At 42.3% G+C, this 13621-nt stretch overlaps 1 long non-coding RNA gene across 1 annotated transcript in view; it reads right to left on the bottom strand.

The window, feature by feature from the left end:
• Nucleotides 1-7013, bottom strand: part of LOC109512908 (uncharacterized) — a 63269-nt gene extending 56256 nt beyond the window's left edge. Inside the window, exon 1 of the long non-coding RNA XR_002167622.1 lies at nt 6469-7013. This is a non-coding gene — a long non-coding RNA (uncharacterized LOC109512908). The remainder of the gene's footprint in view (nt 1-6468) is intronic.
• Nucleotides 7014-13621: the final 6608 nt, after the last annotated feature.

The raw sequence follows: 13621 nt of genomic DNA on the forward strand, positions 1-13621 counted from the left end.
ATATATATATATATATAGTTTGTCATGCTTATAGTCATCCTGACTTGTAAACAAAGAACAACAAAAAAAAAGGCACAGCCAAAACGATGCCTTAGTGAGCAGCTATGTTTGGCATTAAACATTAGTTGGTGAATAATTACAAAAATCTGAAAAGTCTGTGTCAGGAAAAATGACCACCACAGCAATTTGCAATATAAACAGTTCCAAGCGGAGCAGGGAAGCCCTACCCTCTTAAATTTAAGGATCTGTTGCTTCAGATCTGCTATTTCTCTTTGGCCTTCATCATCTCCCATGTTTTGGGGCGTGTGTAAGAAATTTAACAGGCAGCACAGCGGTGAGTCCACCAATATCCTGTAACCCCCTCCCCGCTCCCACCACCTTTTGCATCCTGTCAACAACAGCTTGTGCGCGGCTGTGTGCAGCTGAATTAGGCGGGACACGCTGACTGCCAAGATGATATCTGATGATTAGGGACCAACATGCCCCCAAGGCCAGTTGCCTAGGATATGAGAGCAACAATAGCAGCAACAAACACAAAGTGCAGAGAGAGAAAAAAAAAGATCAACAGTGCGTCACCGGCTTCTTGAGATTTAACAGCCGTTGGATTGAACAGCAAGAGGTGACCCACATTGTGTGCAACCTTCGGAGCAATGTCCTCCAAATCAGCCTCTTAAGTGGCTACCACTTATTTGTTATGCTGATATCATTGGGCAGAAAACTAAAAGGTGGCATTGTCCTGACAAATATCAGTTATGAGTGCACGAAACGGGATATTCTTATGACAGAGACAATCACCTACGGAACGAACAAGGGGGATTATGAACTTTTAGCCAGTTGGTGAAAAATGAAGGAAACGGGTCTTTTTAGTCAAGACAATTTCAAGAATCAGTAAACGGTGTTAATTAATTATATTTTACCCTTGTATGACCGTTGGATGTTAAAATGTGATGTAAGTATTACCTGCAGAAAGAACAAAGATCTGAACTAGAAACAGCTGAATAAATATTACTATTCGAAACGGTTTCAAAATCCGAACAAAATGGAGATTGACCATTATCCCAGAATGGACTGAATTCAACCTTAGATGTTCAAAAGTAGCACAGGACTATGAAAGAGTGTTGAACAAAATGTCTGTGTAGCTTATCAATCATGCAGGTCACGGCAATCTGCAAACGTTGAATCAAATCAAGTAGCCATTGATTTAGTCTGTGAACGACTTAAATAGACTCCAGCCGACAGGAAAGAACCATCCTCACTACAGGTCAATTTTGTGATCTACTTCAAGTTTGACTTTGCACCACTTGCTTCCAATACAAGGAATGTTTCTACAAGCAAAAAACACGGTTGTGCCATGGCTTCGCCAGTCTCTACCAGTTTGGGCGAAAGAACAGCACTGGACTCCTGCAGAGGAATTATGCCCAGCAGCTGGTTCATGTATGCTGATGACGCATTGGTTAAGATGAAAGACTGGAATGTAGATTTGTTTATGGAACTCATCAACTCTGTGGACAGAAACATCTGTTTGACTCAAGAAGACAACGAAAAGGAAGCGTTACCGTTTTTGGACTACGAGTTTTGGACAGAGAAGGACGGACATGTCAATATCGAGGTCTTCAGAAAATCTTTTCTTTGACTCCCGTCACCCAATGGCACACAAGCTAGGAGTTATCAGAACACTTGAGGACAGAGCAGAGAAATCCCCCACCACCGACAACGGAAGACAGAAGAGGCAGATTCACATCATCCGGGTCAAGCTGTGGGTTACAAACTGGGTCTTTGTTAAATTTGCCAAAAGAAGAGTCACTAAGCCGAAGCCTGATGACAGGAACAGAAGGTTGCTTTTGTAGAGAAACCCAGAAGGATTTTCTTCAAAAGTAACAGAGTGATTTATTTCAAACACACAGCACTCAGACAAACGGTGAGCGGCTTCTTCAGGTTGAGAATCTGCTGATCTCCTGCAAATTCAACGTGAAGCGTGCCCCTAATGAGCTGTTTTGCCACAACACGAGTAGACGCATGATTGGCATGCGAGATGGTCATTTCACTAACCACACTGGGCAAGAACAACAACACCCTACTGTTCACCAGCCCCAGGAAACACACCCACTGGGGCATAAAAGAGGGACTCCACATCTAACATTTGCAAGTGAAAAAGTTTGTTGGATTAATGGTCAAATGTCTTCAACAAACAAAAAGAGTCCAGTTGCATTGATTCAACCTTAACAGAATGTTAAACTAACAACTTATCTGCCTCCATTCTTGTTTCAGAATAATACATTGAAAAACAATCCTGGATCTTGGCACCAAATTACAGTGTTAATCTTTGACACCATTTTGTGCCGTTTGTCAAGTGTCAAACGTGTCTCTTGGTGAATAGGCTTCTTCCTGGTTCAAAGAGAATGATTTATAAAAACAAATTTTCAATCATGTGTTTTTACTGCTTTAGTGTGTGCCATATTAGAGAGAAATGTAGCATGTGACATACTTGCTGTGTTTGTCTCCACCAACAATTAAAAGTCTTCACCTCCCAACCAGATTTATATCATGGTACCAGGACTGTCTCATGAGACAGGCCACCCAGACTGCCCAAAAAAAAAAAAAAAAAAATAGAAGAGTTGCAGTCAAAGACCAAGCGGAAGAAGCTAGGCTAACTTGTAACTATCGCGCGGTTGCCAAGTCTTGTTGTATTCATTGTGGTGAATGATTTGTGAGATACATTATACAAATACGGTACTCACCAAAAGTAGTTACTCAAGCCTTTTCTGTTTAGATTTGAGACATTTAATCTTGTTTAGATCGTTGCTTTTGAAGTGTACTTTCAGCCTTTTGCATTTTTGCATCTGCCGTGGTGTAAAATCAGTCATCAGAACCAGACTTCATAATTGCGTTCAATTAAGTTCACGTCACGTGTTTGGTGGGAATGCATGGAAGCTAAAATTAAATCATCCGTCCCTCTAATGTGAGGTGGAGTGCATGAAAGGTGAGTCACAAATTGCCAAGTATGCTACAAAAGTTTACAGGGTGACTGCACAGGGCTTGAATGCAGGACCTGCCGTGGCTAGTTAGCCGCGCTGGGCTAAGCTGCATGCTGCTAAGTACTAACTGGGCTGTAATCTTAACGGCTCTGTTCTCTGCGATAATAAGGATGAATGGAGAGCAGCTGTTTGGGGTGTAAAGCAAAGCATAGAAAGCGTGGTTTAGAAAAGAATGTGGTTGAAATTAATCTCGTGGAACATGCCCAAGGCCATGTACAAAAGAAAAACTGCCCGTTACATAGTGTACGAACTGCATCATACCGTATCGGCATACTGTAGAAAACGCACGTGTAAAAAAGTTTTGGAGGGGGGGTTTTTCTCTGTGAATCTGGAGCAACGCACACGCTTTAGTCATTCAGCTCCTCTGAGACGTCTCTGCGGACACTGTATGTGACTCACGTTACAGGGGCAGTAATATGACTTATCGCGTTCAAGTGTGGAGTCACCGCTAGAGTTGTCACAGATGGTTTGATGGCACCGAGTGATAATGGGATTGCCTATTCTCCCTTCAAAGGTAATTTGAGCTTTTTATATCATACTCCAAATCCCACAGGCTGCCTCTCGCTCCCTCGTCAGTCGCTTTCATTCTATTTTGCTGCACTATCTCGGTTTACAGATCGGCCTCGTGCTGCCTATGTGACCACTGGAGTAGGTCGGGGGTTGGGCCAGCAGAGTAAGAGCTCAAGGAAAAGACTGAGAAACGCGAGAAAGAGAAGGGAGGGATGAGTTTCACATTAATGCAAACACAGCTCTACACATTCCTCACGGGCCGTGCATCCTGTTCTCTCAGCCTCATCCAAACCCCCGAGGCTCATGCGAGACGCCGCACGTACGCACGTCTCAAACCCTCCACCCAAAACCGTGCCCAGTCTTCCTCTGGCATACTTCCTTTGACCAATTTTGTTTTTCTTTCTTTCCTTTCCGCTCTGTCCACTAGTAGTGTTCTTTTCGTTTTGGCCATGCTGAACTGATGCGTTATAATGAAATACCCCAACATATTTGGTGAGGAAAATTTAACGGTCTGAGAATATAACATTGCAAGAAAAGTGAGTGAAGTCATACGATGTGAAAAGGTCAGCGGTGTACAGGAATTACACATTAGGGGGGAAACACAATTTGACAAGGATAAATGACAAGAATAAATCCAAGTAGCAATTAATGAATAATTAAAGGGGAATATAGTTGTAATATTAAGATAACACCATTCTGTGCGTAGTGCTTTTGCATTTCTTCAGTGCTAATGCATGCGACCTACTCTTGACTTGATTACTCTGTCAAAAAATGTGACTTTTTTTGGTTACTCTGTCAAAATTACTGCTGAGACGTTTTGTAAAACGCCATAAAATGGACTATTTCGAGTCTTCAGGGTCCGACAATTAAGCCTTATTGGGTGGTGGCCCTGTTGGGCCAATATTAGCCAAGTTGTGCCTTGCCAGAACCAGCACTGGCCCAGATTAAAACCATGCTTATAGAATTTCACAATTAAGCAAGCATGTCGGCCTCCTATTAGATGAAGTACAAAAGTGTTCAGTCTTAACGGCCAAAGTGCACGCCAGTAGAACTGGGCAAGATGATGCTATGTAGTGCAAAGACGATAAAATAGATTCTGTCGTGCCTCTTTTCATTTGCCACCGAAGATTGACGTTGCTCATGAAGAATACGGTCTTAGCAAATAAACAAAATATGATGGCACGGTTTGCTTTGAACCGGGCTGAACTGCGGTCGAGGACGGCCCGTCCAGACCCATTTCTTCATAAATCGGTTAACTTTGCCACATCCATGTATAATCGCTGTAAACGTTGCCCGTGGTAATACTTGCCACTGGTTGTCGCAAAGGGCGCCACTCACCACAACTGACTGGGAGAGGCACTGCTGCGTAAATAGGGTACAGCAACACCAAAAATGTGGAGCAAAGTAAGTACCAATAATAATTGGGCTCCTGATGCATTTCACGTGCCCCCCTTAAGGCCCAGTGAGGTCTGGTGATGGGTCTGAATCACTTTACTGTTCTGGCTTCTGCTTTTCTTCATCCACTGAGTTGGATGCAGGCCTTCCAGAGCTCACAAGGCCAACTATGACCAACAAGCATCGAGATTGAGGGCCAATGAGATGACTCTAAGACTTTTTTGCTTCAGCTATTGAATGAGATTGCGCAGCTGTGCCTAATATTGTGGCCAGAGACTACAATGAGACTTTAATTTCAAGTCCACCTCCGTACGACTAAGTGAAAGGCGTTTGTGCGGCTCTCACGACTGAGTCGGGCGGCACAGAGGATCATCATGTTTTAACATGTGCTCGTTAAGCCTCAATTATTGAGTCAGGATCCACAGCGCTGAAGCACGACTGACCTTTTCAACTCGGCACAGACAGCAGCGTTTGCATGCACACTGGCATACATGCGCCTGTATGCACGCAGGCTCCATATGGCACAATTAACCTTTTGAACTACACGCAGATACAGAGTCTGAAGGGCGCACACATGAACATACAGAGACGCACATGCTTAGACTTAAACATGCAACACTGGGCGCGTATGTTAAAAACTCTCAAATAAATCCTTGATTGGAAGCCTCCTTAAAATGCCACATGACACATGCTTTGATGGGTGAGAGCGGAAATGGCTTCTCATGAAAACGGACAGCTGCAACCATGGGGAGGGTTTAAAAAAAAGCCTCTGGAACTGGAAGTTTATTTCTAGGCAGACAAAGACACAAAATTGTCAAATCAGACAGTAACGCCATCTCACGATTGCCATTATCATTAACGACTGTAGATTTGCATTTGTAGTGTCTAAGTTTTATGGTTCTTAATTAAACGTGTATTTTAAAAAAATTGCACATAAAACGCACAATATAAAAGTTTTATGTTGTGTATTTTATTGAGTCATATAAGCATTGGATCCACAACACCTCAGTCAGAATTCTGGCTCTCGGATATTGCCTGGCGACCATGTGCCACACAGCTGGGCACAATCAATTGCTTTCTCATGGTCTGCTCAAGTGAATAAACCACACCTGTTCTCCGAATCAATCTCTTCCCTTCCCATCTCAAAACTACCGTGCGCGTGATTATGTAGCCCCCTTAAAAAGGGGAACAGGGCGGGAAATAAGTGAAAGCGGATGTTATCTTCACCTGTCTGCCATTTTTGACCGATAACCTATTTCCAAAAACATGAAATAACCATCTCAGATACACTGTTAATTTATTTTAAAATTAGCAAACGTACACATTTAGCAAGAGATGAAAGAATGAGTTCCCACAGAGCAGTTTCAATGAGCTGGTTTCAAACTTTATTTTCAAAAAGGCTGTCCCATATGTTAACCTAACTGTGGTGTTCAAGAGTACCAGCACCAGAACATTATCTTACAAACAATCTCACCATGGGTTTATTTGGCTAACTCGACAGTGCAGACCAGTACTCTAAACACATTACCTCAATTTGATTAGGATCTTTCCGCCTGTTGGCCTGCTAGCAGGCCGGCTCCTCAAGTCTCTGTCACTCATGTTGCTCCCTATCTCCTCTTCTTCCTCCTCCTCCTCCACCTAATCCACATCTAAGCCTCCTGCCGGACTCACATCCCGTGAACCCCAATTACGGAAACAGGAGATGACAGTGGGGTCGGTGGAGCAGAGAGGTGATGGCGAGAGGAGCCGTACAACCTGCGGAAGAATTAGACAGGCCTGTGTTTGTATCTGCTCAGATAAACAACAGTGAGACTGAACAAATCAATGAGTCATTTGATCATAGTTGGGACTTATCAAGGGTGGCACAGTGGATGTACCGGAAGGAAGTGTCTATCCAGGTCAGGTTAGCTTGCATCTTAAGCTGTAGCAAGGGATCAAAGAAAGACTTGGCCATAACTCAAATTCAAAGCTTTTTGGAAAGGCGTCATTTCCATACAACATCAGGGATACAACAATGTACACTGTGTGGCAGGGGTTCTCTCTGCGTGCAAGGAATGTTTCAAATGCTACCGTTTCAACCTAAATATTCAAGACACGTTTAATAGAAAGGAAACCACATTCAATTGAATGAAAGTCGATATCTATCCATTACCACTAGCTGACGTGCCCTGCTTCCACAAACAACAGGGTTGCAAAAAGACAGGACTTAGTTTACAAAAGCAGTCAGTTTTGCTAACTTAGCGATTTGGTTGTTCTATTTAGTGGGTTGTAGTCGATTGACACTAAGAAACAAAGATGAGCGTATCGTTTTTCTATGACAAGAAAGGACCCAGTGGTAGGCAACCAGTGAGTCAATCATGCTGAACATTGCACTTTTAACCCGCTGCGTGTTTTGAAAAAAAAATATCTGAGGGGAATTTTGTCCCCCTGCCTCACTTGTGCAACTCAACATGAGAAAAGATTTAGAGTTTCTTTGCAAACAGCTGTTAAAGAAAAAAACGAACAACAACAAAACTTATTGTGGCCAAAGTGACAATTATTAAACCATTATAATGAAAGAAAAAGAGGAGAATACGGACTGGGAAGCTAGCTGTGACTTCCATGGTCTGTGTTCGACTACAGAGGCTCCTCGGTTTACAATGACGTAACTCGAATTTGCATGCAAATGGTTACGCGCCACAGTTTATCACTAACCTACGGTAAGTTACGCAGCTGTAAAGTCATAATGACAGTATTTCGAGCAAAAAAAATTCTTAGACCATTAACATATTGTGTAAATGTAAAAACAAGTACGATGGTCACCAAATGTGCCTGCCTTCTGAAACCGTGTGAAGAGGTATTCTTGTGCTGCATTCCGACATAGCCGCTATGCAAAATAGTTCATTCGGAATGAAACTGTGCTAGACCGTGAACTCCCCGTACTGCATACGGCTGCGAGGCCTTAGGCCGGGATTCAATCTCGCTTGTGGTGACGCACCCCACAGTTAAGTAGTAAAGGTGAGCCACTGGCTCAATTACCTGTGACAGGGAACTTTGAGAGGGTGTTAACTTTGTTTTAATTATTGAAACATGGGGTAGTTTGAGCACATAATGTCACACACAAGACACCTGGGAACTGTTTTCATTTGTGATTAAAATGGCACAATTTCTCTCCTTAAAGGATTGTACCTGCCTGTACCGTTTCATTTTTGATGGAACAGATTCATTTATATTCTGTTATTTCCTGTGGGATAAATTGTATCCACATCCAATCATCCCTGAACAGATTATATATGGCCTGGGAGATTCGCTGTACTTTTGTTTAATAGCCCGGTGTACCAAGATTTTGTCAGCAATGTGAATGTCTGTTCATTGTAAGCCGTCAGGTTGCACCTGTTTGGAGATTAAAAAAAAAAAAAAAAACAGCTGACTGAAGCTAACAACTGGATGGCGAAGTGCTCAGTTTCCTATGGTTTCCTTTATTGCACTTTGAGGAAGTATTAAAAGTGCACAGGGCAAAATGAGAACATAAAAAGATGTGTTGGGGATTATTAAGAAGTTCTTTTGAGGATGTTCAAACAGCAAAATGAGCTGTTTAATGGTCAGAGCAGACCGTACACTGGCTGGTGCCGAAAGCGCAGCCCCAGGCTGGATCTTAAAGGTCACGATCTGTATGTCGCTTTAGAAGGTCGCTCAAAGTTCACGACACGAGCCTGCCCATACTTGGCTTTTGCGTTTCTTAAAGGCTCACAGCTGAAATTTGAAATGATTGAGAGGAAAGGAGGAAGAAAAGAAAAGAAAAAAAAACATCTGGAATGTTCATTGGCTGCAGCTGGGCATTGTTGAATGTGCAATGTGGACCTGGGCTCACATGTGTGTGAATTATCAATGTGTGAGCAAAGAGGAAGTCGACATTGGGAAGTAAATTGCTCTCTAATACGTAGTCCAATATACTCATTTAGCATTGAGTTATCGTAGCAATTCTACTATCAATGAAGATCGATTACTCAAAATGAACTAATACAAGAAAAGTGGTAAATGGGCTTTGACTCAAATAGTGCTTTTCAACTTTTGAGCTACACAAAGCCCTTGAACAGCGTCTTTTGGGGGATGACTTCCCCTTTAAGTCTTAAAGTTTTTTAGAATTGTTTGTATATTTTACAATGATTAAGATTAATCATACTATTTTGTTCCACTTGTAAGCCCAGTAGGATTGGTAAAATCCACCCACCCACATTCTAAAGCGCTTGCACTCATTGGAGTCATGAGTTAGCTGGAGATGACTTGGGGCGGAGATGACTTTGACACCCTCTGAACTGGTTGCCAGCCAATCACAGAGCCGAAATAGACAAACAGCCATCCACACTCGCATTCACACAAATGCACAATTTAGACTACATATCAGTTGCGCCAACAGGCATGTTTTTGGATTGTAAGAGGAAGCTGGAGTAGAAAAAAAAACGTAGTAATGTGAAAGTAAAAACCCACACAGCATGCAAACTCCACAAACAAAAGGCCAAAGCAGAGTTGAACACAGAAGCTATCGATCGTGACGCAGAATGGCAAACCACAACAGATTATTGTATTCCATTAATGGAAAGCAATTGTTTTCAGGTGATACATTTCACTGACTTGAATGGTTTGTATTACACATCGGTGAGTCACATCTCATGCGTGTGGCATAAAAATGGTCAAACGGTGACAATCTGCGGTAATAGCTGCAAAAATAAAAAGGCCAACATCACACTACAATATTCCGATTCTGTCAGTGGGAGCCTATTGTGTACTCTGTAATCAGTCCTTAAGTGTTTCACATGCTCATTTCTAGGAAAAAAGCAAACATGGAATCATTTAGATTGGAGAGTGTGACAAGCGCAGGCGCAGAGTGAGATCAAAATCATTCTAAATCCACCTGAAATTATTTGGATTAGCCGTCTTTATTCACTTAAGAGGAGTATGACACAATGGCAGACGTCGGAATCACTCGCCGGGTGAAAGCATTGAGACATCTGGTCAGCAGCAACTGAACATGGAAGATATCGCAGCGATCACTGATGCTGGGCGTGAAGGCCCAGCTTCCATTGTTGGATCTAGCACATTTCAAAGGTGATTAATGACGTTGAGGTCTGAGAAAAAAATGACTATTCACACTACAACTTTTTTCCCCCCAAAAAATCACGTCCTATATATATATATATATAGAGAGAGAGAGAGAGAGAGAGAGAGAGAGAGAGAGAGAGAGAGAGAGAGAGAGAGACATTGGGAACTAAATTGCTCTCTAATATGTAGTCCAGTATACTCATTTAGTATTGAGTTTTAGTAGCAATTCTACATATATATGCATGCGCACATGTGCGCGCACGCACGCACACACACACACACACACACACACACACACACACACACACACACACACACACACACACACACACATCTCAGTGCACATCCATTACCTCTCCTACCCTTCTTGCACATCTTCTCCTACTTTGCTCTCCTAACCCTAGCCAGCAGGTCTACAAAGTAGCACTTTCTGTGTGCCGGCAGCAATTCCTGGAGGGCATTCAGGCAAACAAACCCAGCCAGTGCCCGCTGCATGACTCATGAGAGGCGGCCACTAAGAGAGAGAGAGAGCAAGAGAGAGAGAGAGAGAGAGAGAGAGAGAGAGAGAGAGAGAGAGAGAGAGAGCGAGAGAGAGAGGGAGAGAGAGAGAAATCCATGGTGTCCAATCTGAGAAGCAAGAGAAGGGGTAGAACTGTTAAGAGGGCAAAAATGAGTTTTAAGCCGTTAAGAGCCGATGAGAGGGGGCAGGTAGGGTAGGGACTTAGGAGGGTGGGAGAGCGAGGAAAGAGAAGGAAGGGCGGGGTGTGAGATTAACAGAGGGAGGGGTGAGGCGAGGGAGACTGGGGGATGAGACAGCGAAGGAGAGAGGGAGATGGGGGCAAACTGAGGGCAAACTGCGCAAGCTTGCATGCACACGAGAGGAGCAGACAGGCACGCAGCCCAGCAAAGAAGCACGAAGAGAGCAAAATAACTCTTGTTCCCAAAACCCCCACTCCTTCATTCCCTCCATAACAAAAAAAAAAAGTAATGCTCAGCACGCCATCCTCACATGACAGTGACCGGAGGCCGAGGGAGCTGTGAGACAAAACAAAATGCAGGATATACAAAGGCACGGAGGAAATTAGGTGAAAGGTTACATTGACAATGTGGATTCCCACTTGAGGACAAATGATATATTTTTTTGCTCAAAATCTGAAAAAAAAGAAAAAAGCTCAATCTTACTATTTATTTGTTCAGGTTGAACAAATAAATAGTATTAACCAACACAGCATATAAAAAGAACAACAACAAAATAAAATGGCACTGAAAACCTTCAAGATGAATACATTGTGACTGAAAATATAATGGCGGACTGAATTTTGTCAAAATATAACATTACATACACAAAAAAAAAAAAACCCAACAACAACAAACTAACAAATGACGTGACCTAACGCGTGATTGCTTTTGAATGGCAGAGGCACTATTGAATTTAGAAACAACAATAACTTCATTTTGTTAGATAAATGTTATTGTTGCCTTTTATTAACTTTACCGTTCCGTTTTAACAAACCATAATTATCAGACTGAAATACAAGTCAACAAGTCAACTTTTACACTTACACTTTTGGAGTGCAAAGATTACCTCATGTTTGTTCAGCGCAATTTATTCTCACTTTTACAAAGATAATACAGTGGTACCTCTACTTGCGAACATCTCTTCATACGAAATCTTCAAGTTACGAAACGCCTCAACAGGAAAATATTGCCTCTTGTTACGAAGAAATTTCTAGATACGAACGGTAAAAATTGTCGCAGATCCGAGTTTCCTGAACGCAACATACTTATAACTGCTCTGCCATTGGCTATTACCGAGGATCTTCCTGGCATCCCATTGGCTAAGAGGGATCATCAAATCATGTGTACTTATTGATTCAACCTGTGGTTTTGACACTTTTTGAGGCTTTAAATACAGTATGACACAAAAATACGTAGGATGTGCATTTTTGTTGGACATATTTGTAAGCCCGGAAAAGCTTGCAGTTTCTCCACGTCAACATGTACTGTTGTGCTGGGACAGACGGCGACCGCCCCCTCGCCCCCAGACCGCATTAGACACGGCACTCACGTCATACCCCGCTGAGTACAGCTTCATTGGGTGGGGAGTCAGAAATGGTGTGTGATTGGGTAGAGAAGGCTTTCCTCCTGACAGAAAGGACCCAATAATCACACCAAGAAGTCGCTCAGCAAGCTCTGAGAGTCGTGTCACAGCGAGGACATTTTAAAGCTTTTTAAATAGTTAACATGGCAGCTGCATAGCTTATCATAAATAATGTAGGATCGTAAAGAGTGGGTTGTGAAGTTAGTGTTTGCCTCCAAAAAGATCCAAATACCTTAACCTTCATTTCTTGTTCTTGTAAATGTGAAGATGTACCAAAGATGTTATTTGTTGAGTAACGTTTTCTTCGAGGCACTTTTGATTCAATCTACAAATCTGTCCGTGTTGTTCTGATGTTGTTCTAATGTTCTGAAAAAAAAGGGAAAAAAAAAGCTCTTTTATGTTTTTTTACAAATACTTCTTAAATCCGTATCTCATTTACGCAAGTGTGTGTGCATGCAGCAAATGTTTTGTTTTGTTTTTTGTCAGGGTTCCTTCAATGTTGCATACGTTCGGCAAAGACGGCAAGACGCAAATATTTCAAACCAATTTTAATGGCCGCCAACAGTTGTTCTTGTTGCAGGGTCTTTTATGTCTTTGCTGTTGATTTGCGCTCCACAAAAAAATTTGCCTTCCTTTGCCTTTGTTCCATCCGTACTACTGTAAAATTGAAAATGCAGCCACAGCTTTGACTTGTGTGATGACGGCACATCTTTTAACTTCATTCTTTCACTTGCTTCAGCCACATTCTCTCTCACTGCTTGTCTTCTTCGCCTGTCAATTTCCTCCCACTTCCCCACCGCTCCTGTGAGGCGAGCCCCTAGTGGACCGCCAAGTAATTGCACACTAAGCACTAAGCACAACAAAGGAGCCTTTATAGCAGCCTTGTATTAATTTACAAGATCGATCCTTGGCAGAGGCATATCGATAATCAATCGGAAGACAAAACCATCGTGATGTAACAACATAACGAGATAGTGTCACATTTCTAGTGTACACACACTCGCAAACCTGCGGCACCCATTGAGATACAGACTTACAGCAAAAGTTGAATTAAGTTTGAAATGATCAATTTCTTTTGATGGTGAAACCAAGAGAGTGACAGTGCTGGATATTGTTATTTATAGCAGGTGGCCTATATGTGTCCAACACTGTACGTTTTGTGGAATATCTGCAAAAAAAGTGCTGGAAGTCCAAACGTTAACATGCCAAATATGAGAATAAACTACATTACTGCATATTTGTTTTCCGTTTTTTTTATTCAATCAATGTTACATTAACCTAACATAAATAAACATTTTTATGAACAAAAGGCACACAAGTTCAAATATAAACAAAGAATGTTTTTACAGTTTGTCTCAATCAAACTTGTCTACAGTCTCTGAACATGAGCAGTCAGAAAGAGTGAGAGAGGAGAGAGAGAGAGAGAGAGAGAGAGAGAGAGAGAGAGAGAGAGAGAGAGAGAGAGAGAGAGAAACTCACACAGTGTGTGCGGGCGGCTCTG

This window comes from Hippocampus comes, unplaced genomic scaffold (genome assembly GCF_001891065.2).
Source record: "Hippocampus comes isolate QL1 unplaced genomic scaffold, H_comes_QL1_v1.1 scaffold276, whole genome shotgun sequence".
NCBI lineage: Eukaryota > Metazoa > Chordata > Actinopteri > Syngnathiformes > Syngnathidae > Hippocampus > Hippocampus comes.